A 27,341-nucleotide genomic window follows, 5' to 3' on the forward strand; every position below is an offset into this window, starting at 1 on the left:
GGCTTTGGGAGGTACCTGTGGCTAGTATTCCTAGACCTACACATACCTTGGTATCCATTGGGATGGGTTCCCCACTGTTAGTTCTGTGTGTCAGGTGTGGCTAGCACAGCTCAACAATTTGCTGTAGGAGGTCCTAGCGCTCCACTATCTCCAGCTCATATAGCCCCTGGTAGGTTACCCTGGGTCTGTACACCCTTTTCCATCTCCTCACTGTGGATTGGTCGACAGCATTCTCATCCTCACCACCCTCAGCATCTTCACATGTTGATGTCTGATAGCTGCTGCAGCCCCTATCATTTTGCTCTTTTTGTTTGTTAAAGGTTCCCCACTTGTATACACTGGTGGTGTAGAGTATGTGGGAAAAACCAGAGGGAAAGTTGTATGCATAGTTTATAGTAGTGTTCTGGGTTGGGCTGGTCTTTTGCCTGTGTAATTGGCTGATTCTGATACATTTCACCTGCCAGCTATGCTTGTTTTCCTAGATTACCTTCCTACTGCTGTTTTCCCTTCCCATTGCCTTCCTGTTTAAGCCTGGGGGCGCCCCGCACAAACACAGTGCTCAAATGTGCACAGAGCTGCTATTTCCTGGTTTACTTTTTTTTCCCCATTATATCCCGGTGCAGGGCATGCACACCCACTTAGGCAATTTAAAGATTGCTAAGCAGCCACAGATACACCCCCTTGCTTAGCTCTGCTAAGCTAAGGGCAAACCCGAGCCACAGAGCTCCAATCCACTTAAAGTATGCTGACACACCCCCTGTGATGTCAGCTAACTCCTAGGCTTGTTCCAAGCTATTCCTTTCTCTTACTCTGTTGAGTGCTGACTAGCATGCAGGGGAATTCTGGGATTCAGTATCATTTCCCTCATTTGCATAGGATTACCTGCTGATGCATAGTTACAAGTCCCACATTGAGCCTCCCCCCTTAGCAACCACTATTCATTGGCCATGTTGTCTTCTGCCTGCCATTGAGTATAATGGCTAAATAGTGATTTCAGTTAGAATGCTTATTCTAGGGTTTTTGTTTTATTTTTCGCCCAATCCTGTTTACGTGACACTGCCCTATGCTTAAACAGCCGAGATCGGCTAAAAAAAATAAAAGTTGATTGTTTTTATTTTTGCAACTGTTTTCTATGCTAATAGCCATATATTTGGCCATTGGCATGCTTCCTACGTAATATTCAACCTTTATTTGGAGCTGTCATGGCTCCGTTTTGTAGTTTGCAGAAATGTACTCAGTTACTGACCAAGTACATTTCTTCAGATTACACTAGTCCTGCACAGCTGGCTTCCAGCTTCCTCAATTGCAAAATCACCTCATTTGCATGGATTTCACCTGCAAATGGTGTAATTTGCATACAGGGGCTGAGTCTGTGCAGGACTATTGCAGGAGCGCTCGTGCATGTCCCTACAGCTTATTCCTGGATCGCACAGCAGACATATTCGCTGCTGGAGCCCTGCACTAGTCCTGCACACCATGCAGGGCTTGCTGAATCCGGTGGATAGTGTTAAAGTATAATGAACTTGTGAATAACACCAACCATTCATTGACCAATGTCAGTTATTTTTCCTATTCAGTGTGAGCCCTGGTAAATTTATTAGTTAAGGGTTTAAGTTATAACTTAAATGCATGCAGATTTTTTTTACAGACTATTAAATATTTTTTGGTTGTATGATATGACTAGCATATGGCATGTATAATTAGAAAATTAGTTAGTGATGTGCATTATTGGAGTTGAACTTATTTGTTTAGAGTGTACTCACAAGATATAATTTTATCAAGTCTCATTACAACTGAAAAAAATACAAGGAAATTAAGACACTGAAGGGAATATGGTATTTGAAGAGTGCATTTTTTTCTATTTGCAACAGTTAAATGTGCAATAAAAGCCTGCTTTAGAAAACAGAAAAGCTGTCTGCACATGACCTTTTAAACATTTAAATGAAATACAGTATTCGTGCCAGCACAAGTCTGATTTTTTATTGCACATAGTCATTTTCTTCAACTACAGTCTTTGCAGCCGTCAACTCTTGAAATTATGTGGATTTGCTATTTTTTCAGGCATTACACTTTTCTTCAGATAAATGACTAAAATATCTCAGTTTACTCAGTAAGAAGCTCTTATAAACTTAACTTGGCTGTCAAGAACACTAAACATTTTATAGAAGAAAAACAGTGCAGTGGGCTGTATGCCAGCTCTGCCAATTTCACTCTAAAGTGGGTCCCAATGAGTAAAATCTCAAACAGTCAAGATTGATCTGTTGGGACTCATCAGTTAAAAGTATATTCTGAAGCTGCCTGTTAGGAACTGAAAATTAGCTTTTGTGGCTTTCTTGTCACATTTAATGTGAAACAGCATTTGAAAGGGCTGAAGTGTCTGCCACAAATGCTAAAAAAAAAAGAATTAACAAATAAGTGCTTCTGCTTTTGCAGTTTACCACCACTAAATATAATCTGATCTTTTGAATATTTTATGAAAGTAAAATGTTATATCACTTTAGATCTTGTATCTTCAACCAGATGTTGACCATTTTTAAGGTACAAAGTAGTCTATTAAAGGGGAAAAGGCTGCAGCCCACCATTAATGCAATTTAAACATTAATTGCAATTTTAGGTCTGCTTTAGTCTGTGTTTGGTATTGGAAGGTGAATTTATCTGCTTTGATTCCAGAGAATCATACACTTAAATTTCAACCTAGGATACCAAAACCACTCCTAGCCAAAATAAACAAATAAATAAATAAATGTATTTTCTGAGCCAGATTCCATAAAGTTTGTGGAATCTGGTGCATTATGTCGATATCAGTGCAAAACATGTGGATAACATCGTAATATGTTAATGTATTGCAAGAAACTCAGAATACAACAGCACAATATAGAAATGTACAAGTAAACCATAATTAATAAGACATGGTTGTCCAATAACAATGTGCAGTACCAGAGTTATGGAAAGATAGTCACAATACAAGAACCCTGACAGTTGTATTAAAATATAAGACAAATATGTACAGTAAGGTTAAGGATAACTATGGAATGTAATTGACTATTACAATAGCAAACATTAAAAAAAGCATTAACAATGACAACAATCCCAATGTAAGGCACATGACATTTGTAACATATATTTGCAGCAGTAAACACAGAAATATCTCAGACAACTATGCCTGATTTGACATTCACATAGCACAATCAAGAAAGTAAATAAAAAGCTGGGTCTCCTTTATAGAAGCAAACATTTCATGACCAAAAATACAAAATCCACAATCACTAGGACCCACTTCTTATCCATCCTACTATATGCCTCCCTCATTCTGACAGAACCCACATGGTTAGAATTGCTGGAGCCATGTCAGACTCCAAACCAGTTACAAGTGGCGTCCCACAAGGCTCAGTCCTGGGACCTCTCTTGTTCGGTATATATTTATCGGCGGTACAGGCCAACACGGAAGGACTGTGGCTGACCAAGTTTGCAGATGACTGCAAACTGGGCGCCATAATCAACTCTCCAGCCGACACAAGCATCCTCCAAAAGGGCCTCATAGAAACAGACAACTGGTGCCAGAGCCATGGCCTCAAGCTAAACGCCAAAAAGTGTATAGTTATCCCCTTTGGCAAAAACAAAGTGCCCACAAATTGCCACATAGGTGGTAATCCATTAAGTACAGAAGAAGTCATTAGGGACCTGGGGACCCAAGTTGATAGCAATCTCTCATTTGACAACCACGTGGCCAAAGTGGTTAGAAAAACATTTTATATAGCCCACCTAATCATGAAGGGATTCACATCTAGATCAGGGGAGGTCATTGTACCTCTTTACTCATCCCTCATCAGGCCCATAATTGAGTACAATGCCCCTTTGGATGTACCTTACCAGACACCTGCAGCAACTGGAAAGACCCCAAAAGTACCTCACCAAGAGGATCAAAGGGCTCAAACAGATGCCATATGCTGCCTGGTTAAAGAAACTCCAGCTCTACTCAGTGGCATACCGCCTGCTCAGAGGCGATCTGTGCCTGACATATAAAGCCATGTCCAACCCAGAATTAATGGACATGCTGCACCTCAGAAAATCCAAATCCCATCGAGCTACGCTCGAGAGACTTGAACCTCAGCACTGAAATAAATAGGACATGCTGGAGGGACAGATTCATAACCCAGAGGCTCCCTTCACTCTGGAATAAAATCCCAGTCCAGGTTAGGCAGAGTCCCACATTGACTCTCTTCAAGAGGAATCTTGATGAGTGGATGGGAGATCGTAGGTTTACCCCGGCTATCACTTCTGTGTCACTGTTAGACAGAGGCACAGTATACTAACCTCAAAAAAAGGCATAGCAAAATTAATTTAAAATGGGTGGCGAAAGCCAAACACACTCTGGCTAGGCTTATAAATGCCCTAGGGCAGATAGCCTAGTATGAACCTATGAACCTATGAACCTATGAACAAATCTGCGCCATTCCAAACTTAACAAGATGGAATCTTGCTACAATAAGATTGCCAAGTTCGCAACGGAGACCTCTCATAGATCCCACCATTGTCTTGCCCTAAAGCAGCTCAACTGGCTTGAGCTCCCCCAACTACTGTTACTTAATCAACTCTCTACAGCGCACAAATTGTACTACCTGCCCAACAAAACTCCATCACTAGAGCATCTAATTCAGCCCTACACAACCACCAGAACCTTAAGATCCAGTAACCAAAACTTTATAAACGTCATAAAAAACACAAAAATGATGCTGGTAAGTCTCTCTTTGCCTGCACCATAGCCAGAGTTTGGAATCAACTCCGAAGACACATTACTGCTACAGCCTCTGCCTTCCAATTTAAAAGACTCCTCAAAAAAACACTATTCAAACAATTGGCTCTGCTCCTGTGTCACCCCAGGTTAAGCCAAACCACTGCACTGTTGCATGAATGCATGAATTAATCTGCTAATGATCACCAATAACTTCCTCTAGTTACCCAGGAATACCTGCTCTACCCCAAACACATGGACTTGTCAGATTGAACTCCTATTTAAACCTTTTGTACTTCTTTCTCAAATACTATACTAATACCAACATCACAAAGTACCACAGAATAACCTTACTATCTATCAATAATGCTTGAAAAACTTTTTTTACTTCTTTTTCACAAATACTGTACTACTCTCAAACTTACAATGTACTGCATAGAAAACAACTAACAGAAATGTTAAACTATCTACAACATGCTGAAATGAGTCTGTAACCTATCTGTATATTGTCCTGTGAACAAGATGTTAAAATTCTGATTATTGCATGCTTTAATGTAGACATACCAAAAATGTTTAACTCTGTCTACTATACACTGAAATGAGTCTGTTATGTCCTTTACATAGTCCTGAAAACAAGATGTTAATATCTGAATATTGTATGTTGAATTATAGTAATAGATGCAAATGAAATCCTCACTTGTACTGTACTGTATATGGAGCTTTTCTCTCTGGGCCTCCGCTGAAAAGGGATCTGTGTCCAGTCGGACTTTCCCGGTTAACAAATGTAAAATAAAATAAAATAAAAAATAAAATAAATAAATATTTCCATATGTCATCCACTAACTTACAATACATGATTCAAAGCTGCATTGCTATTTGTAAAATATATATATATACTTACATCACTCTTTACAGTAAATTCAAAGAAAACTATGGATGTCTGCATATTACATGTACCATTTAAATATAATGGCTTGAACGTACATATTCCAACAGAATCTGTAAATTTGCTAATAAAAAATTAAAGGTGAAGGGCAATCATGGCCACATCATCATAGCTAACAGTTGTTAACAATGGGCTTAGGACTTGTGTAGGAAACACAAGTAATGCACACCACCAAAGAAAGTGAGAGATAGAAAAGAAGATGTGGGGTATGGGTGAAGAAGAGGGACGTGCAAGATGGATGTTGGAATTGAAAAATCTGAGGGGAATGTGAGTGGGATATGGGTGATTTTTTTTTTTTTTTTTTTGGGCGGGAATATGCCCCATTTTTTTAAATAGAAGTAAAGATAAACATTGGGAAAGAGGAGATGAAAGTAATCACAGTAGATATACCCATAGAACAAATAGTACAACACAAGAGACAAAGGTTGGAAAAAACAATAAGGACAAGTAAGTTACACAGACAGCATACTGCACAACATGGGCAATGGAAAGTTGACAAGCAAGGCGGAGATGCCATGGTGAAATCCAGAAAAACTTGTCTACATATGCACTATCCTGTTACAACATGTTACAAACTGTGTGGCAATCATACCATTTCACACTGAACTGATCGAAGGAAGGACACTGAGGAAACTCGGCGCTATAATATATAACATTAAGTATCCTGTTTTTTGTTTATTTTGTTCTTTATTTCTTTGTTATTTATAGCACTTTGTGTACTGTGTATTTTTCTAGCTAGTTTCACTGTGTGTGAGGTATTAACTGGAAATTGTCCACTTTTATTAAGCATCTGTTGGGTTGTTTGTTTCTGATAACTTGTTGCAGTTAAACTCTTTTTTATAGAGGCTCCTTTAGCTGTTTAAAACTTTCATTTAAAGGCTCACTGCTGCTTTTCAGCTGTGAGATACATTTCTGCAGTTTGTTTCCCACCCTCCCTCACTGTTGTTATATTGTTTTTATAGTTGGTGGCTTTGCAGTTGCCCGCCCCTAGTGTAAATTTGATCTGGGACCCTCCTCCCAGTCTAGTGTCATTACCTCATTCTACCCAGTACAGGGAGAACATTTGAGAAGGCCAATCAGCTTAGTTTCTGCTACTCCTTTCTCTTTTTCCTTTCTCTCTTTCCACAAAAAAAAAAATGTATCTGCTTTTACTGTATTTGTGTTTCTTCCTACTTTATTTTGCTTTTGCATCATCTTAAAAGTACTCAATTGTATTTATTACTGCTTGGTGTAACTCATTCTAAGCCTTTTAGTTTAAGCACTTGGGCTTCAGACCAGTTGTTTTACATTAGGAAGGTTTATGGTCTGCACTGTAATGGCAGAACAGGTAGCTTACATCCTTCTAAGTTGGGAACTGCTGACTGAGGGCTCAGTGTCTGTTATTCTAAAAGTGTATGAATTCTGGTTTAAGTACTTGGGCTTCAGGCCAGTTATTTTACATTAAGAGGGTTTGTGGTCTGCACTCTTGTGGGAGGAGAGGCTGGACTCTGCCCTTCTGAGCTGGGAATTTCTGGTTAAAGGCTTATAGTGCTTGCATATTTGAACTGCTTCTTACTGAAATTGGTACACCTTGTTTGCTGTAGCATAGAATAGATCCAGGCCTGCTGAATCTAGCTTTGTTTGTATAACTTGAGAACTAATCCAGGTATTCTTTAAAGTATTCAATTGTATTTATTACTGCTTGGTAGTAACTTGATTAAATTGTAGCTATCATTCTAAGTCTTTTGGATTAAGCACTTGGGCTTCAGACCAGTTGTTTTACATTAGGAAGGTTTGTGGCCTGCACTGTGGTGGCAGGACAGGTAGCTTACATCCTTCTAAGTTGGGAACTGCTGATTGAGGGCTCAGTGTCTGTTATTCTAAAAGTGTATTAGTTCTGGTTTAAGCACTTGGGCATCAGGCAAGTTATTTTACATTAAGAGGGTTCGTGGTCTGCACTCTAGTGGGAGGAGAGGCTGGACTCTGCCCTTCTGAGCTGGGAATTTCTGGTTAAAGGCTTATAGTGCCTGCATATTTGAACTGCTTCTTACTGTAATTGGTACACCTTGTTTGCTGTAGCAAGGACTAGATCCAGGCCTGCTGAATATAGCTTTGTTTGTATGCTTGTTGTTTGTTTGCTTGTTATTTCCCTGAAAAGCTAATTCCACCTAAAACGCGGCTTTTCAGCGCTTCTGTGGATCCCTAGTGATATCTGCATTGCTTACTGTACTTATTTCCTTGTTTCACTTGAAAGACAGTTACTATTTGTCGTTTTTGCATTTAAGTTACCTGTAACACATTGCATTTAAGTTACCTGGCACTTGCTCACTAAAGCAATTATATAAGTCAGCACTAAAAAAATTAAAAGAACTACACCCTCACAAACTCCCCTTGAGTACCTTGTTCCCCTTTGGCCCTTTTTTTCAATTATAAAGGAATTCTGAATACTATTCTAGCATGTCCAAAGGTCAGTTGTCAATCTCCTTTCCGGTCCAGCTGGTGAATCTGGGAATCTTGAGGCAATGTTACAACTGCCTCATGTACACAGACAACCCTCTCCTCCTCCCAACAAATTCCAACACATGTGAGAGATGCAACCATATAGCCAAACTGGAAGCTAAGCTCTCTCAACTCAGTACTGGCGTAACCAGTCAGGAGGAGAAGGAAACCACACTCACTGCAATTCCAGTCTCACATAGACCTACCACGACAGCAAACCAAACACATAAACACAAAAAAACATACTCTGAGGCTCTAAATAAAAATCTGCCTAAGCAGCAGAGACCTCCAAAGCAGACACCCAAGCAACCGCTACCCCAAAACAAAACACATGCAACACATAGCTCACAAAGCCAGAGTGCCGAACAGTCACAGCCCTTAAGGCTAAACAACACACCTGATACACTTGTAATAGGTGACTCTATCGTCAGGCACACTGACTTCCCGCTCACCTGGCTGAACAAGGAGAAGGTCACGGTGAGCTGCCTGTCTGGCACTAGGATCCGCCACATAACACAAGCATTCAGGTCACTCCAAGGCAAGTACAAATATGACTCAGTCATTGTCCATGCTGGTGTGAATGACCTGAGATGTACCTCCCTGGAGTACATGAAAAGAGACATAGAGGAGCTCTCTGAGCATGTAGCCCAGGCCGGTATGACCCTGACCTTGAGTAGCATCTTACCCTCACCAAGAATGATGCCACAATATGAAGACAAGATGATCAATTTCAACAATTGGCTTAAGTATTAGTGTCATTCAAAGGGGATCCAATGCCTGTCAGCCTGGGATGACATGCTCGACAAGCCATGATGCTTCGCTAGGGACGGCTTGCACCTGTCACCCCTGGGCTTTCAGATATTGGCAAAGGCTCTTGCTACCCCCATAGTGCCTTTTTTAGGCAAGGCTCAAAAGACAAACCCACCTCCATAGGTATCACAAGGGATAAGAAAATAAGAGTAATGCTACTCAACGCCAGAAGTCTAAACCTCAAGATGCACGCACTCGAAACTCTCCTTAGTATGGAGAACATTGATATCCGTGCAGTAACAGAAACCTGGTTCAAGGCTCCTGAGAGCACCCCAGCACTACCAGGTTATACCTCATACCATGCTTTTTGGCCCCAAGACTTGGACCGAACCACAAAAGGAGGGGGAGTATCAATATTAGTCAAAGATACCCACACCTCCAGGTTGCTGGCACAGCACTAAGCATCAGAGACTATCCATGTGCAACTAACAGTGGGTAAAACTGCCTTGCAGTTTATAGCCTGCTACAGACCACCCTCCCAAACCCAGGAACCCCACTAGGCCTTCCTGAGAACACTGGAAAATATGAAGGTCTCTCCAAACACCATTATATTGGGCAACTTCAACTACCCAAACATAGACTGGGAGCATTACTCTAGCTCCAACACCCTAGCCCAAAAGTTCCTAGAATTTATAAACTCAAATGCTATGTAACAACATGTTACCTCTCCCACAAGAGGGGAAAACATACTGGACCTGATCATCCCCAACATGGGGACTTTATGCTCCAGACCAAAAGTGTATCCCTCACTGGTAAGATCAGACCATAAACTAATCTCACTGGATATTTGCATCCCGACCCCACCCCCTGCCCAGAAAACCACAGTGAAAAACTTCTCTAAAGCAAATTTCACACTCCTCAAAACTGAGGTGGAATCCTTCAAAGCCCCCGGGCCTGTGGAAAATACGGCCCAGACCGCAGAATCCTTTATAAATGCATTCTATGAACACCTTCAGGAATGCATGGATCATGCAATCCCAAATAAAACCAAGACCCAGTCCTCCAAAGGCAGACATCCTGTCTGGTGGACCCCAGCCATAAACAAACTATACAATGGAGGGAGGAAGCTACTACATGATAGAGCAAAATCCCAAAAAGGGAAGGCATCTCTGATCAGTATTAGCAAAAAACTACGGGCACTCATAAAATCGTCTAAGGCCAGCTTCGAGAGAAAAATTGCACAAGACACTAAGGATAATCACAAGGCTTTCTTTAGTTATGTTAGTATCCTGGGTGGGAATTCCCAGATATGCTCAGAATTAGTCCAAAATGACAAAAAATACACCGAACCCACAGACATTGCCAACATGCTAGCTGACAGGTTCAGCACAAACTCCCTTCCCCCCCTCCCCACCAAAAGGGAAAATATTTATCCCAGCAGAGTGCTGCCCCCTGACATCTCAGATGCTCAGGTAAGAGCCGCCCTCTCCAAAGCAAAAAACACAGCATCAATGGGACCAGATGGTGTCCCGGCTGCGCCCTACATGAACTCCAAGAAGAGCTAAACCCAAACATAAAACTACTGTTCAATCTCAGCCTTACTACAGGATATGTACCCAAAGAGTGGCGTACAGCAACAGTGGTCCCTCTCCACAAAGGTGGTGCCTCAATGGATCCTGGAAACTATCGCCCCATAAGCCTGACTAGCTTGGTCTGCAAAGCTATGGAAAGGATCATCATGGACCTCATAAATAAAGATATTGGGGACCTACAGACACTGGATCCTACCCAGTTTGGCTTTGTTAAGGGCAGATCCTGCCTCTTAAACCTGGTCGATTTCTTTGAAACAGTCACCAAGGCCATTGACGAGGGGAAGGTGGTCCACACAGCCTACCTGGACCTCGGAAAAGCCTTCGATACAATACCCCACTCGGGCATTATAGATAAGCTCACCAGCTTAAATATAAACCCCTATGTCACTAGATGGGTTGCAAACTGGCTCAAGGACAGAACCCACTTGGTTAGAATTGCTGGAGCCATGTCAGACTCCAAACCAATTACAAGTGGCATCCCACAAGGCTCAGTCCTGGGACCTCTCTTGTTCTGTATATATTTCTCGGAGGTACAGGCCAACATGGAAGGACTGTGGCTGACCAAGTTCGCAGATGACTGCAAACTGGGCACCATAATTGACTCTCCAGCTGACACAAGCATCCTCCAAAAGGGCCTCATAGAAACAGACAACTGGTGCCAGAGCCATGGCCTCAAGCTAAACGCCAAAAAGTGTATAGTCATCCCCTTTGGAAAAACAAAGTGCCCACAAATTACCACATAGGTGGTAATCCATTAAGTACAGAAGAAGCAATTAGGGACCTGGGGACCCAAGTTGATAGCAATCTCTCATTTGACAACCACATGGCCAAAGTGGTTAGAAAAACATTTTATATAGCCCACCTAATCATGAAGGGATTCACATCTAGATCAGGGGAGGTCATCGTGCCTCTTTACTCATCCCTCATCAGGCCCATAATTGAGTACAATGCCCCTTTTGGGATGTACCTTACCAGACACCTGCAGCAACTGGAAAGACCCCAAAAGTACCTCACCAAGAGGATCAAAGGGCTGAAACAGATGCCATATGCTGCCCGGTTAAAGAAACTCCAGCTCTACTCAGTGGCATACCACCTGCTCAGAGGCAATCTGTGCCTGACGTATAAAGCCATGTCCAGCCCGGAATTAATGGACATGCTGCACCTCAGAAAATCCAAATCCCATCGAGCTACGCGCTCGAGAGACTTGAACCTCAGCACTGAAATAAATAGGACATGCTGGAGGGACAGATTCATAACCCAGAGGCTCCCTTCACTTTGGAATAAAATCCCATTCCATTTTAAGCAGAGTCCCTCATTGACTCTCTTCAAGAGGAATCTTGATGAGTGGATGGGAGATCGTAGGTTTACCCCGGGTATCACTTCTGTGTCACTGTTAGACAGAGGCACAGTATACTAACCTCAAAAAAGGGCATAGCAAAATTAATTTAAAATGGGTGGCGAATGCCAAACACACTTTGGCTAGGCTTATAAATGCCCTAGGGCAGATAGCCTAGTATGACCCTATGAACCTATGAACCTATGAACAATGATGTGTAATGAACAATGGTCAATGAATGTTCCAGGGTAATTCTTCTTCTTTTGGCTTTTTCCCTGTTAGTGGTCACCACAGTGCATCACCTGTCTTCTCATTATTGCCAGTGGAGTTTTACAGTGTCAAGTTGCTACCCTGGTGCCCAACCTTCCACAGAAGGCACACACACGCACTCACACCCAGGGCCAATTTATAGTATCCAATCCACCTACAGCATGTCTTTGGGATGTGGAAGGAATCCAAAGCAGTGGGAAGAAACCCATGCAGCCACAGGGAGGACATGCAGACTGCCCACAGAAGGCACCCCAGCCAAGGATTGAACCGGAGAACCTCTTGCTGTGAAGTGGCAATGCCTACTGCTGCACCACTGTGACCACACTGTGTGTTCCAGGGTAATAAAGTAGGATTACTGTACACATTGGATAAATATATACATATCTAATTAGTCCATCAGCAGTTTATGTGTAAGCCAAGCAGCATCACAGATGAACAAATGCAGGTCTAACAATGAGAGATAACTACAGAGGACAGAACCAAACCTATGGCCCTGAATGTGAAAGGCAAACAATGAAACACAGTGCCAAGCAGAAGTACTGCTGAGGAGCAATAAACACTACTATATACAGAAGAAGGTGTACACAATCAAAACAAATGTAATGGAATAAACAGCAAGAAACTAACAAACAGCCAGCCAGTAAACGTCCACTGTTGCCACAAACAAATAACAGTAAAAATTAGAAGAATAGCAGCAGTAATACAAAGTACAGCTCCAGTTCGCATATAACGTAAACAAGTACACTTTTATTAGTCTAAATCTAAAACCGTTTTTAAACACTCATTACCCAACTAATTAACTTTAAAATTCTCATTCAAAAAATCATTGCACTACAACCCCACTCCCATATTGTGAGTGACAGTCTTAATAAATTACATTAATCAGTTTGAAAAACAGTATTACATGCTATTGTATACCCCTAAAAACAAGAAAGCACCAACTACTATAATAAATATAATTTCTCATTTTATCTTTCCCCCAGTTTTACTAATCTTCCGTGCAGGACTAGTCTAGTCATGCACGGAAGCGGCAGTTTAGGAGGAGGATGGCAGTGTACCATGCATATTAATGAAGGCGCGCTGGCAGAACACCTAATCCTACATGGAGCGTGGATGAGTGCAGGGGGAATGTCTGAGAGCAAAGCTCTCAGAATAAAGATGCCCCTACAAAGCAGAACAGCAGAAAGTGTAAATAAATTAGTGAGACCGCTCATAGGTGTCTGTATATCCCCAGCAACAGTCCCCCATGTGTACAACAGCAACAGGACATAAAAATAAAAAAAAGAAACCCCTGTGTTTTTTTTAAAACTCTGAGTATAGCTAACTGTAGGTGCGTGGGTGTGCCCATGGCTTAGCATGGGTTAAAGCAGTGTAAAAGACTGAAGAGGATAACAAGGAAGATATATGCAAATGAAGCATTTCAGCAATAGTGCAGTGGTCAGAGCATCTGCTTAATGAGCAGACATTCCCAGTTCGAGTCCCACTGCAGTGCATACAATTTTCCATGTGAAATCTGTATATGAACATTTTCTTACATTTTATTGCTGTATAACCTACTGAATAACATTTAAATGTGAAATGGAGTACTGCATTAAATGCACATGTGAAGTGTCAGTGACATAATGAATAAGGCACTAGTAAGCAGGTTTAAGCACAAATAAGCAGTAGTAAGCATAAATAAGCACTAGTAAGCATGTATAACTGCATTTGCGAGGGGGTAAGCATTGCCTACACTGATCAAGCAAAGTAGAAGCTAACTGAGTATAAGAAACTGTAACCAGAAGCTAGCAGTGCTTAGCTCTGTGCAAACATGCGCACACCCACTTACAACAGCTTTAAAGTGCCTTAATCACTCTGTATCCAACATCCCATGTTCTGCCCAGCAACAAAATCAACAGTTTCTGCAAGGCTCGAATTCAGGACCCTGTACACCACAGTCACAGTAGTTAACCACCATCATAGCAATACATGCAAATGAGGTATCAGCAAACTAATCCTCACCACAGAAAATCAAACCAAACATGTGAACTGAATCTGTGTACAGTGTGATGTTGTATAACCTGCCACAGAACATAAATATGTGAACTGGAGTACTGCAGTAAGCATAGATGTGAGGTGTTATTGTAGTAAAGTGTAGAAGTCCCCAGGACCCCATACAGTGTATGTACACGTGAAGCGCAGATACCAGACACATATATAACCCGTAATGAATAACAAATCACTACCAAAAGGCAAATATAGTGCTAATTAACTATTAAGCAATACTAACCGCAGCACAGCTCAAACTCAGTAAGTGTAAGAAATGTGTAGGAGAGCCAATTCAATCTGCCTAGTGGTATACCTCTTTAAGCACTGCCAACCCTAGATAAGCAGGTGTACCCATAGCTTAGCCTTTTCAAAACTGGCCAATCACAGAAAAGTGCAGGTAATTGGCCGTATTTATACCTCACAGGTGGGAATACTTTCCATAACTGGTTGTTGCTTCCTACTGCAGGCAGAATGGCTGGTGTGGGTGAAGGCACTTGATTTAGAGCACAGCGCTGTGGCATCCAGGAGTCAAAATTCATGGTATGGCTGCTGGTAAAACACCATGAGAAGAGACTACTGCAGGGCCAGTACCAGAGCTCACAGTATAAAACGGCAGTGCCACAGGTATCCCCCGGACTGGTGAGCAGGTCAAGCACCACCATGCTGACCTGAAGCAGCGTAGGAGGAATGTACTGGAACAGTGGATTCAGGAGTCTCGGCAGATGCCTAATGCCTCAGTACTGAGTAAGTACTCATTCTACTAAGTAGTTAATAATTGCCTAGCTTGTGTATACTATGGATAGGTATGGCTAAATATCACTGTATTTCTCTGACAGCTGCAGATGAGCGGGCTATGAACCAGCAAGCCCATGATGCTAGGTTGCAAAGGATGCATTGCGAGGCAGGTTAGTAATCATTCAGCATGTACTGTCATAACAAATAAATATAAGAGCCTTAGAAAGTGTCGTGCCAGTAGAAATAAATGTGTAATATTCTGTGAATAAAGGTATAACCCCTGGAGTGCTTCTGTTTACTCTTCTGTCATGTGTTGTTGAACTGTTGCATAATATAAATAGTACTGTTGTATTAAGCAGTGTTACCTACACTGTGGTATGCAGAGAAAATGTGTATGAAGTTCAATATAACAATGTTGGAAGTGCCAAGAGATCAGTCATATTGTACAAGTGAGGGCGACTTACACAGAAAACACTAGATAGATTCACATCAGTTCTCTCATAGCACAGTGTACTGTGATGTTAACTGTAATTTTTTTTGTCACACACAGCAGGGGTTTGAATCCCAGGAGTGCTAGTAAGTTGTATGCATAATCATACTCCACAACTGTACAGATCTTGTTACAATGCTCAGATAGAAAGCTGTATGCATAATTACACCCAACAACTGTACAGAATTTGCTAGAAAGTTCAAATAGAAAGTTGTACAAATATTCATACTCCACAACTGTTCTGGTCTGTCCAGCATGTCCAGATAAATGGCCCACATCACCAGCCTGGTACCCTGTTCCGCTGAAGAATCAGTGTGATGATCCAAGAAATTAAGGCAGCTGTTAATGGCATATAACTGATAGTCAGACGTGTACATACTCGGAGAATGTATAGGAAAAAAAAACTGTCATTCTAGCACCTCACCCAAAGTGTATGAGAGCAATTCTCAACATATGTTGCATTAACACCTGCATCTTGTCATGCCTGTATGTAAGACACAGGTCACGTATATAATAATCTATAAACATACCAGTGTACAATATAAGGCAATTGGGTAGTGTAATAATACATGTAAGGGACAGATCAGTGCAGTGACAAAGAATGCTGTGTAAAGTACAAGGATATATTAGTTGTTAATTGAAGTCTCTCTCTCACTCCTACCATAGTGCAAAAATAACACAATGACACACCTCAACCGGTATGTGTATACTCCAAACTTATGTTGGGACATATGTCCTAATGGTTTATAAATATTCACATTTGTTTCTATGCATGTGCCATGTTAAAATACACCCATATTAGTGGCTTGTTGCCATCAATGAAACCTGCATGCTGTCATAATAGACACTGTTGTTCCATATATGCATGTGTTCTGCTTCCTCTGCAACTGTGTTACATCTGGTGTTTTGGGTTAATGGGAATACCCATGCATGCTGTTATAACTAATCCCAAATGCTGTTGACTATTACTAACCCATATCTGTCATAAACCTGCCACAGCATAGCTCGTATGGGAAGGCCGGTCCCAGCGGACCCACCTGTCCCACCTCAGCTGGCCATGGCACTGGGCACCAGCATGTCTGGGGCCCAGCCTGGGACCTCCTCCTCCATTGGCCCTGTGCCACCTTCAGGTGGAACTGCCGCAGGGGATGGGGCTCGCCCCCCCCGGGAGCAGGCGCGGAGAGGAACATGCCACCCATCATCAGGTCCGGCCGTGGTGTGCAGGGACCTTGATATGGAGTTTCAAGACTGGCTACATCAGCTTGAGGGCTGAGTGGAGCAATTAGAGGGTGAGCCTACCCTTCCTACACAGCCCCCAGCACAGCCAGCTTTGGGGCAGTGAAGGTGCAGTGGTGACTGCTCATGGGTGGGGACCTCAGTCCCACTGTTTCCATTTGGGGGCTCATGGGCTTGCAACATCCAAACACCCCTCCCCATCCAAGGTGTTTCCCCCCACATGTGTCATATACCACCCCTGTATGCTGTCTTGTCTTTCTTGTCTGTCATCCGACCCAACTTATCCTCCCTGAGCATACCTACTCTCCTTCCCCATATCCCACTGTCACCTTAAAAAAAGGGCAATCTGCTCCCAAAAAAAAAATCACGCCGCATACGTAGCCATCCATTTTGCACATAAGTCCACTGGACACATGTAATCTGGTCTAATTGGCATCACAACATATTATTGTTGTCCTCACCCCTCTCCTAGGAGTTGGAGTGTTCAAATGTACCTCCAAATTCATTGCACATACACAGCTGTTGCTGTAGAAGAAATGGGCAGCTATGGACCTCCCTAAACCCTTCCTGCACATCCCTAGCTATCTTACCTACTGTCTTTCCCTCTTTGTGCCCCTTTATCACCACTTTCCTATCACCCTTTTTTCTTTTCTTTTAAAGAAATTAGCGTGGGGGTGAGCGGGAATAGGCACTTTTAAGCAGCAATAAGCAGGTGTCAGCCTGTTTGCATGGCGGTAAGCGCTGTCTACACAGGTTAAGAAATATAGAAGCTAACTGACTGTAAAAAAACTGTAACCAGCAGTTGGCAGTACTTAGCTCTGCGCAAACCCGCGCAAAGCCACTTACAACTGCTTTAAAGTGCCTTAATCACTCTGTATCCAACGGCCCGTGTTCTGCCCAGCAACAAAATAAACCACCTCTGCAAGGCTTGAACCCAGGACTCTGAACTCCATACACAAAGTGATTTACTACTAAACCATAGCAGATATACATAACCCTGATGTTTTCACAAACATATCATACAGCACAATCAGTCAGCAGTACAGAAAATGTAGTAATATCATACCACACAACCTGTTAATGCAAAAAGTCTGGACAAAGTGTGCCACAATGTGGGTACAAATAGGGATATATGTCAATTACTGCTCTAATACACTTACAATGTTGCTAGTTACACAGTTATATGTATTTGAACACCAGTGTCGAAGGAGATGAAGTCTGAAACAAAAGGGTCGGCATTAGTTACTGACTTCATTGCTGTGATCATCCATGTCAATTGCCAAGAGAATGAGGCACAGGCCAAAATATGAGCTGAACATGCATGGACATATGGCAGATATATATCTGTAAATGTAGACAGATAGACATCTATATGTAGATATATATATATATATATATATATATATATATATATATATATATATATATATGTCATTTAATACTGCATTGACATTTTTATCAGAAAGTAAGACAGAAGATTGTACTGATGTGGAAGTGCATGGCTTTTGCGAGTTATGTAACTGGCCATGTATAAAATTAAGCGTAGTACGTGCAGCAGCTGTAGATTTATTTACTAACCTTGAAGTATTAGGCTGAGAGATGATGAAATCATTGTATTTTTGCAGCGCTTCTTGTGCTTTTTTAGTAGAATCATCTAGGTTATCCATAAGATCCTGTATATATATATATATATATATATATATATATATATATATAAAACTCACAAATAATCATATAACCAATTGTATATAGATAAATATGTTTATATATATATATATATATATATATATATATATATATATATATATATATTTATATATATATGTATATAGATATAGATACATATATATAGATACATATATATAAATATAGCTATATGAGATATATATAGGTACATGCACATATGTACAGACAAAAGGTATTAGTAGCCATACATATGTAGAAGTAGCGTGGAAGTACTGGGTGCAAAGTATATCCCTCAGCCACAAACCCTGTAACTGGCACCTGTGAAACGTGTAGTGTGCCAACCATTCCCACAAATGAGAATACTTACATTAAACATACACCCACCCACACTGTGGACAGGGACAGGCTAACATGGTGCTGATGCACAGGGTGATTGCATAACAGTGTAGCAATAGAATGCTGTGTAGCATGTTGTCAGCAGTAAAGTGAAATGCTAACATCCTGGAAGATGTAGCTGTGCAGCCATGATGCATTATAGCTGTAATTAGCAATGTTGTATTGTTTTCACCATTATCTGCTCTGATTGTGTTGTGGTTGTCCATGTGCCACATGGCAGATGGGTGTAGTGGTGTCAGCAGGCTATCTACAGTGGACACCAGTAAGTGTAGTGGGTGGTACACATGGCATGGCTGGGTACAACACGCAGATCCTTTGGTTTGGATGCTGTACAGATGCAAGACTGTACACATGAAGGTATGTCCCCGTGCAAGTAACATATCTGTTGCCCATGTAATCCCACCATGGCAGATATGCATACTCATGATGTTTTCACAAATATATCATCCAGCTCTTAACACAGTCAGAGACAGACAGATACATAATTGCCATGTCTGGGGTTAGAACACCTACCTAACAACTTTATCACACTACAGCAGTATGCAGTTACAGGATACGCTACGGAGGTTACTGGGCTACAACCTTCCCAGGGGTGTATTTCTAGGTTGGTGACATCAGCAGCCTTGGCAAAGTTGAGTATATGAATTGTAAGGAGTGTGAGTACCCTAAAAAGCATTGCTCTCTACACAGTCAGAGACAGACAAACAAACACACACTTGCCACGTCTAGGGTTAGAACACCTACCTAACTACTTTATCACAATACAGCATTACGCATTTATAGCACACACCCTGGAGATTACTGGAGTACTTCTTCTCCAAAGGTGTATATCACATTGGATGACATCAGCAGCCTTGGCAATGTTGAGTATATGAATTGTAAGGTGTGTGAGTACCCTATCAAGCAGTGCTCTCTACACAGTCAGAGACACACACACACACACACACACACACACACACACACACACACACACACACACACACACACACACACACACAGACACACACACACACACACACACACACACACACACACACACACACACACACACACTCACAATTGCAAAGTCTGGGGTTAGAACACCTATCTACGTACTTTATCACACTATAGCAGTACGCAGTTACAGGACACGCTACAGAGATTACTGGGCTACTACTATCCCAAAGGTGTACTTGGATGACCTCAGCAGGCTTGTCATAGTAGGGCTATGGGGGGCAATGTGTGCATGGGCCATAACCCATTCATCTAAGGGTTGACACGCCACATGTGGGCACACATGGGGTCATATGTCACAGGTACATGTATACAGCTGCTAGATGACTACTTCCTTGTACAGTCATGTTGCACAGCTAGCACGTGCACCACATAGTCTGTAATGTTGACAGACATTGGTGGCTAGTATCTGCAGTGAGTGACATCTGCACCTCATGTGTTTGGGATCCTCTGAGTGTGTGCTGGGTGGAACAGGCCTGGATGGCTGCTTGTCACAGTCACCCTCTTCCACACATCTATGTACATCTACTTTTGGCTTATTGTAGTGTGTTGCCCTGACACATATGTCTGTATTCCAATCCACTGTGTGTGCAAGGCATGAGTGGTGCATACAGGTGAGTGTCCGCACTAAAACTGCAACTGCCAGATATGTCTGGTCCACTGGTGTTTGCAGACATGGCCTTCCTGTGTTTAAGTGTGTGCGCATGCCCAGTATGACCTTTCAGTATGTTGTTGACTGACATTGCCTTCATTTCTCTAAGTGTGTGAGCATGCCAAGTATGGCCGTCTGTATTGAATGTGTGGATCACGTCCAGGTAGTTTGTGCTGCAGTGCTGACTTTAGTGTTGTACACTGACAGGTAACATGCTGTCTTTGCAGGGTATCCATCGATCATTTGGCTTTGACTGTTACTACATTTCTGCATAGTGGGGGGGGTAGGGCACACCTGACTATTTCTACATTTCTGCACAGGGTTGAGGGGCACACCTGACTGTTTTTACATTACTATGTAGGATGTGGGGGGCACACCTGACACTTGCACACATTTGCTATGATTGTACTGGTATGGCTGGTACTCCATTTCATTCTGTACTGCTAACTATCATGCTGACTAGAGGCATGCCAGTGTCTGCCAGACAGATCATTCCTTTGGCTGCCCTACATATTATTTTCTGACTTCCTACCCTTCAGAGCTAACATCCCACTACCTGCCCTGCTGTGGTCTATCTGTGCAGGCTTGGGGGTTGAGTTTATCCATAGCCATCATTCTGGGGTCATGGCACAGGCTCTGTTTGGGTTTGTCTACACCTGTCCTGCTGGCTGAGACTGTTGTTGGATATGTGAACCTTCCTGACTGGCATGTGTGGGTCTTATGGACACACATGTCACTCAGCCCATTTCCTGCAGTGGGTTTTGTCACCCTGTGTAGTACTGGCTACTATGGTGACTCCAGTATGTGTTACAGATGTCATGGTGCCACTATGGGTGTCTACTGTCTGCTGCCATAACATTCGGCCACCCAATTCCCTTTGCATGCTCACATCGATACCATAGCTACAGGTAACAACCCATTCTACTCCATTTGGCAATTGGTAGGTTGATTGACTTAACTTGAGGGTGTGCCAAACCTGCGGATGGTGCTGGAGGGCTGCCTATGTTGGCTGCACATAGTACACTCCCTATACTTGGTTGAGCACAGGTAGTGTCATGTTTGGCATCCCTTTTACTGTATATGCAAGTCAGAGAGAGGTGTCATTCCCTGGGTCCCTACTGTGTCAGTGCATATGTTATGTGTTGCCTCTTTTCCAAGGCCAGGGCATACAGGGCATGCCTCCTTCTGCCTACTGGGGCAGGCTCAGGTTGTTCCTCCACCGAGTCACTCTGTGCCTGTGCAGGCCTTGGCATTGGTGGGGGGCTGTGTAACCCTGCCCCATGCTGTTCCTGCTGCAGCTGTTTACGCAGGATCATATTGTGTAGCATAGCACATACCATAACAATTTGGGTACATGTAGCTGGTAAATACTGCAAGACTCCACCAGATGTGTCCAGACACCGGAACCATGACCTGAGCATCCCAAACACATGCTCTATTATATATCTGGCCTGTGCGTGTGCCTCATTATGGCGTTGTTCAGGTGTGTGTGCATTTCTCATGGTTGTCATCAGCCATGGCTCCAGTGTGTACCCAGCATCCCCCACTAGGTGACCGTAAAGGATGTCCACAATGGCAAACCTCTGGTACAGCTGCATCAGATGCTATATGTGGGAATCGTCATAGCTTCCAGGGCAACCAGAACACACATACAATATAGTGCCCTGGGCATCACATATGACCTCGCAGTTAATGGATGGTAAGCCCCTGCGGTTGATGTAGGCCCTACCCTGCTCACCAGGTGGGCTTTGATGCATATCTGCGTGCAGTCTATAGCACCCACTACTCCAGAGTATTCAGCTATTTGGTGGAAGAGGTGCATATTTCTGGTCAACACCTCACATGTGTTGAGGAAATATACGTGCTCACTGGCATGTGCTGACATGGCATCCAGGAACTGGTGGAATACTCTGGATGCTGATGCCTGTGGGATCCCCATGATCTCCCCAGTTGTGCTTTTGGAGGTACCTGCGGCTAGTATACTTAGGCCTACACATACCTTAGTATCCACTGGGATGGGTTCCCCACGGTCAGTTTGGTGTGTCAGGTGTGGCTGGCACAGCTCAATAATTTGCTGTAGAAGGTCTCTGTCCACCCTATAGTGCTCCACTATCTCCAGCTCATGTAGCCCCTGGTAGGTTACCCTGGGTCTGTACACTCTTCTCTGTCTCCTCACTGCGGGTTGTTCTGCAGCATTAACATCCTTACCTCCCTCATCCTCTTGCACATGTTGTTCTATGTTGCCTGCTGCAGCCCTTCTCATTTTGCAGGTTTGTTTGTTAAAATTTCCCTGCTTGTTTACACCGTTGGTGTAGAGTGTGGGAAAAACCAGAGGGGAAGGTGTTTGATTCATTTATAGTAGTGTTCTGGGCTGGGCTGGTCTGCTGCCTGTGTAATTGGCTGATTCTGATACATTTCACCTGCCAGCTAAGCTAGTTCTCCTTGATTACCTTTCTACTGCTGTTTTCCCTTCCCATTGCCTTCCTGTTTAAGTCCAGGGGCGCGCTGCACAAACAGAGTGCTGAAATGTGCACAGAGTTGCTATTTTCTGGTTTACTTATTTTTTCTTTACAACCCGGTGTGTGGCGCACACACCCGCTTAGGCTTTGTAAAGAGTGCTAGGCAGGTTTCGACATACCCCCTGGCTTAGCTATGCTAAGCTTGGAGCAATCCCGAGCCACAGGGCTCCAATCTGCTTACATTATGCCTGACACACACCCCCATAATGTCACCTATATCTTAGTCTTGCACCCAGCTATTCATACTCTTACACTGTTGGGACCTACCTCACATGCTGGGAAAAACTGGGATTCACCATCCTTCCCCTCATTTGCATAGGATTGCCTGCTAATGCATAGTTACATGTCTCACACTGAGTCTCCCCTCTTGGCAACCATTACTCACTGGCCATGTTGTCTTCTGCCTGCCATTGACTTGCATGACAGAATACTGATTTTAGTTAGAATGTTTATTTTAGGTTTATTTTATTATTTTCCCCCAATCCCGTTTGTGCGCCACTGCCTTATGCTTAAATAGCCGAGATCGGCGAAAAAAAAAATAAAAGTTGTTTTTTTTTTTTTTTATTGTTTGCAATGCCAATGGCCTTATACTTGGCCAATGCTTCCGTAATGATATGCAGCCTTTATTTGGAGCTGCCATAGCTCCGTTTCGGATTTTGCAGAAATGTACTTGGTTAATAACCAAGTACATTTCTACAGATAGCACTTGTCTTGCACGGACTATTTCAGGCTTCCTGGATTGCAAAATTACTTCATTGCATGAATTTCTCCTGCAAATTAGGTGATTTGCATACCAGGGCTTAGTCCGTGCATGATTAATGCAGGGGCTCTCGTGCACACCCCTGCAGGCTGTTCCTGGATTGCACGGCAGACATATTGCCTGCTAGGGCTCCTGCACTAATCATGCACGCCATGCAGGGCATCAAGAATCTGGGGGTTAGTTATATATTTAGGTCGACTTCAATCCAAAATGCATTCATATCAGTCCAAGACTTTGTCTATTCCATCTAACATATACAACCAAACAAAATACAGGTGCATACCTATCTATTTAAATAAAATCAAAATAGTTAACATAATATATGTAACATTATACATCAATCATTCTAAGAATCATGTTTAAAATGTATTAACAAATCACAAAACACTATAAGTAAAAGTTTGCATCTGTGTATATGTGCGTATTGCCTTATTTACAGTTTTACGCATCTCCGTGCCAAAATCAGAGCATTATGTAATAGCATAGTTCAGTCAAGGAACAATCCATCAAGTATACTCATGTATGCTTAAATATATTCAGAGATGTATTTTGCACCAACCATATAATGTATTTATTTACAAAAAATATCCCAAACTCGCACCTCAGCGTCTATGCGCATGCTTCGTGACATCATTCCGCCAGACCTATATGTATAAATATGGTTTTAAGCTCTTAATAATACAAAAATCAAATCCTTCATAATAATCCATCTAATAAATAAATAGATGGATACACATATTATACAAGTCCTTAGAACAGGAAGAGATTAATCAAATAATAAAAGTAAACAAACAGAAATTATTTCCACTATATTGGGCATATACAGCTTGACTAGAACCAGAGAAACAAACGGAATATCATTAATGTATCTAACCAAACCCGAAGAACCAGCTTTATGCACTATAAACTACAGACTATATGAACTAAACAACATTATGGTTGGTTGTTTCAAATAAGGGTCAAAGTGAGCCCAATACTATTTATAGCTATTGAGACTATGTATAAACTATAAAATAACTTAGAAAATATCCCCATTCAATAACAGGCAAGAATATAGAGAGAAAGCATTATAGGTTCATAGGTTGGTACTAGACTGTTGGCCCTAGGGTCTATACAAGCCTAGCCATAAGAATTCCCTGGCTATTTCTTCCCACACTATTTTCTTCCCTTATATATTAATTTCTAAGTGTGATTATAGTTTATATGGCACCATCCTTCCAATAAGTTCCCAATATAAGAAAATTGCATATGCATACTGCAGTGATGATGAAAATAGCTGCACATGCTAAATTATATATAGAAAAACAATTACACATATCTATTATATATAGCCTATATACAATCTACCTCACATCATGTTAGCAATTCAAATACCAGCATATATATACGGATAGATTAAATTATAATATGTAGTGGAGCATATTTCAATGCAAGCAATAACCTCATTAATTCAGGGACATAGTCTATTGGTTACCTTATACTGAGTTGAATAGATCATATTCTAATATACCACCTTACACTAGTTTATGAATATACATGTCTATTATAAGGATATGTTATAAAATTAAATTACATTGTATACTAGAATACATTTCAGTACAAGCAACAACTTCATTAATTAAGGAACATAATCTATTGATCTCCTTATTGTTGAGATGGACAATTCCTTATCTAATATACCAACCTGTACTAGTTTATATACATATATATATATATATATATATATATATATATATATATACACATATATATTATAGGGATATATTATAGGATTTAATCAAATAAATAAATGCCCCTATATTTATATCACTCAATTAATCTCACTTAGAAGGTATATATCTCAACTATAACTAAGGTCGAGAAAGTGTTTTTTTTTTTTGTTTAAATGTCGGTTCACGCCATACCGGTAATTTACTTTCAGTTTACTGCTATATTTACTATCCTATTACAACGTCAAGTGCACTTTTTTTTTTCCTTCGGTCGTACATTGGGAGGGAATGTATATTCATAAATGACATATCACGGGGGTGGGTTTTGGGCGTGGCTTGCTACTGCACATCTGGTGAGGCCCTCAACTAAAGTATCGCCATGTTACATATATTATGCTAACTATATTGATTTTATTTAAATAGATAGGTATGCGCCTGTATTTTGTTTGGTTGTATATGTTAGATGGAATAGACAAAGTCTTGGATCACTGACGAAATATCAGAAATGCTTAGATAGTTATGTATATATATACTGATTTGAATGCATTTTGGATTGAAGTCGACCTAAATATATAACTAAGATAAAATGAGAAATTATATTTATTATAGTAGTTGGTGCTTTCTTGTTTTTAGAGGTATATAATAGCATGTAATACTGTTTTTACAAACTGATTAATGTTATTTATTAAGACTGTCACTTACAATATGTGGGTGGGGTTGTAGTGCAATGATTTGTTGAATGAGAATTTTGAAGTGAATTCGTTGTGTAATGAGTGTTTAAAAACGGTTTTAAATTGTTTTTACGTTTGTATATGGCCTGATGAAGCCACAGTTGGTGGTGAAAGCACTCACCTACTAATAAAGGTGTACTTGTTTACATTATATGCGAACTGGATACATACTTTGTATAACTGCTGCTCTTCTTCTAATTTTTAAATGAAATGGAATGTCAGTGTCAAAAAGTCAAAGTCAAAGTAAACTTTATTGTCATTTAGGGCTACAAAAGTGCAACCTAAACACAATTCTGAGTACCAACTCACCAGAGAGTACATAGAAAGGATAACAAGAACAACAGTATAATATTTCAATTTAAAAAAGATATTCAATACAAGGCCCACAGAAGGATAACTAAATCATTAATAACAGCAAAAACACACAACCCCCCCCCCAGACAGTCATAAGGAGAATACTATACATAGGATTGCACATGTTAAGATTGTCCTCCTTTGTTCATCTGCATCAAACAAACAGCAGGCAATTGCACATGAATAAGAAAATATATTTATTTTATTTTATTTTACATTTGTTGACCGGGCTGGTCCAACTGGATATATTTCCATTTTCAGCAGAGGCCCGGGGAGAAAAGCTCCATATATAGACAAAAGGAGATACATCATGAGGACAAATGACATAATACACATTATTACCTATATCTAAAAACAGGAAAAAACAAGTGAAAGAACATGGAAAAGGAAATGTAATAAGTTAACCGAAAGAACAGCACTTAACTTTCTAGCTACATTGATTTGGGATATATTGCTACATCAAAGAATAAAAGAAGATATTGCACACTTTTCAACTGCGCTATGTATTGTGAATGATTACTGCCTAAATAATCGGTGGCTGGCGTCAGAGTTTATAACTCTCAACACTGTTGGGTAGAAGCTGTTTAAGTATCTGGTGGTCCTGCAGTGGATATTCTGATATCTCTTGCCCGAAGACAGTTGGGTAAACCAGCCATGTGCAGGATGAGAAGGGTCATGAATTATTCTGGATGCACATTTAATGCTTTTTGCTGCGAAGAAATCCTAGATTGATGGTAAGTTCGTGTCCATGATTTTTTCGGTAACTCACACCACTTCCTATGGCTTCTTTCTTTCGGCTATTGTACTATTCCCAAATCAAACTGTGAAGATACTAATGAGAATCCTCTCAACTGCTCCTCTATAGAATGTGGCAAAAACAGTAGGTGGCAGATTTGCTTTTTTGAGCCTTCTGAAAAATTGGAGACGTCGGTGTGCTTTTTTGACCAA

The sequence above is a fragment of the Protopterus annectens genome, chromosome 3.part1, assembly GCF_019279795.1.
Source record: "Protopterus annectens isolate FY-2018-M chromosome 3.part1, PAN1.0, whole genome shotgun sequence".
Lineage (NCBI taxonomy): Eukaryota > Metazoa > Chordata > Ceratodontiformes > Protopteridae > Protopterus > Protopterus annectens.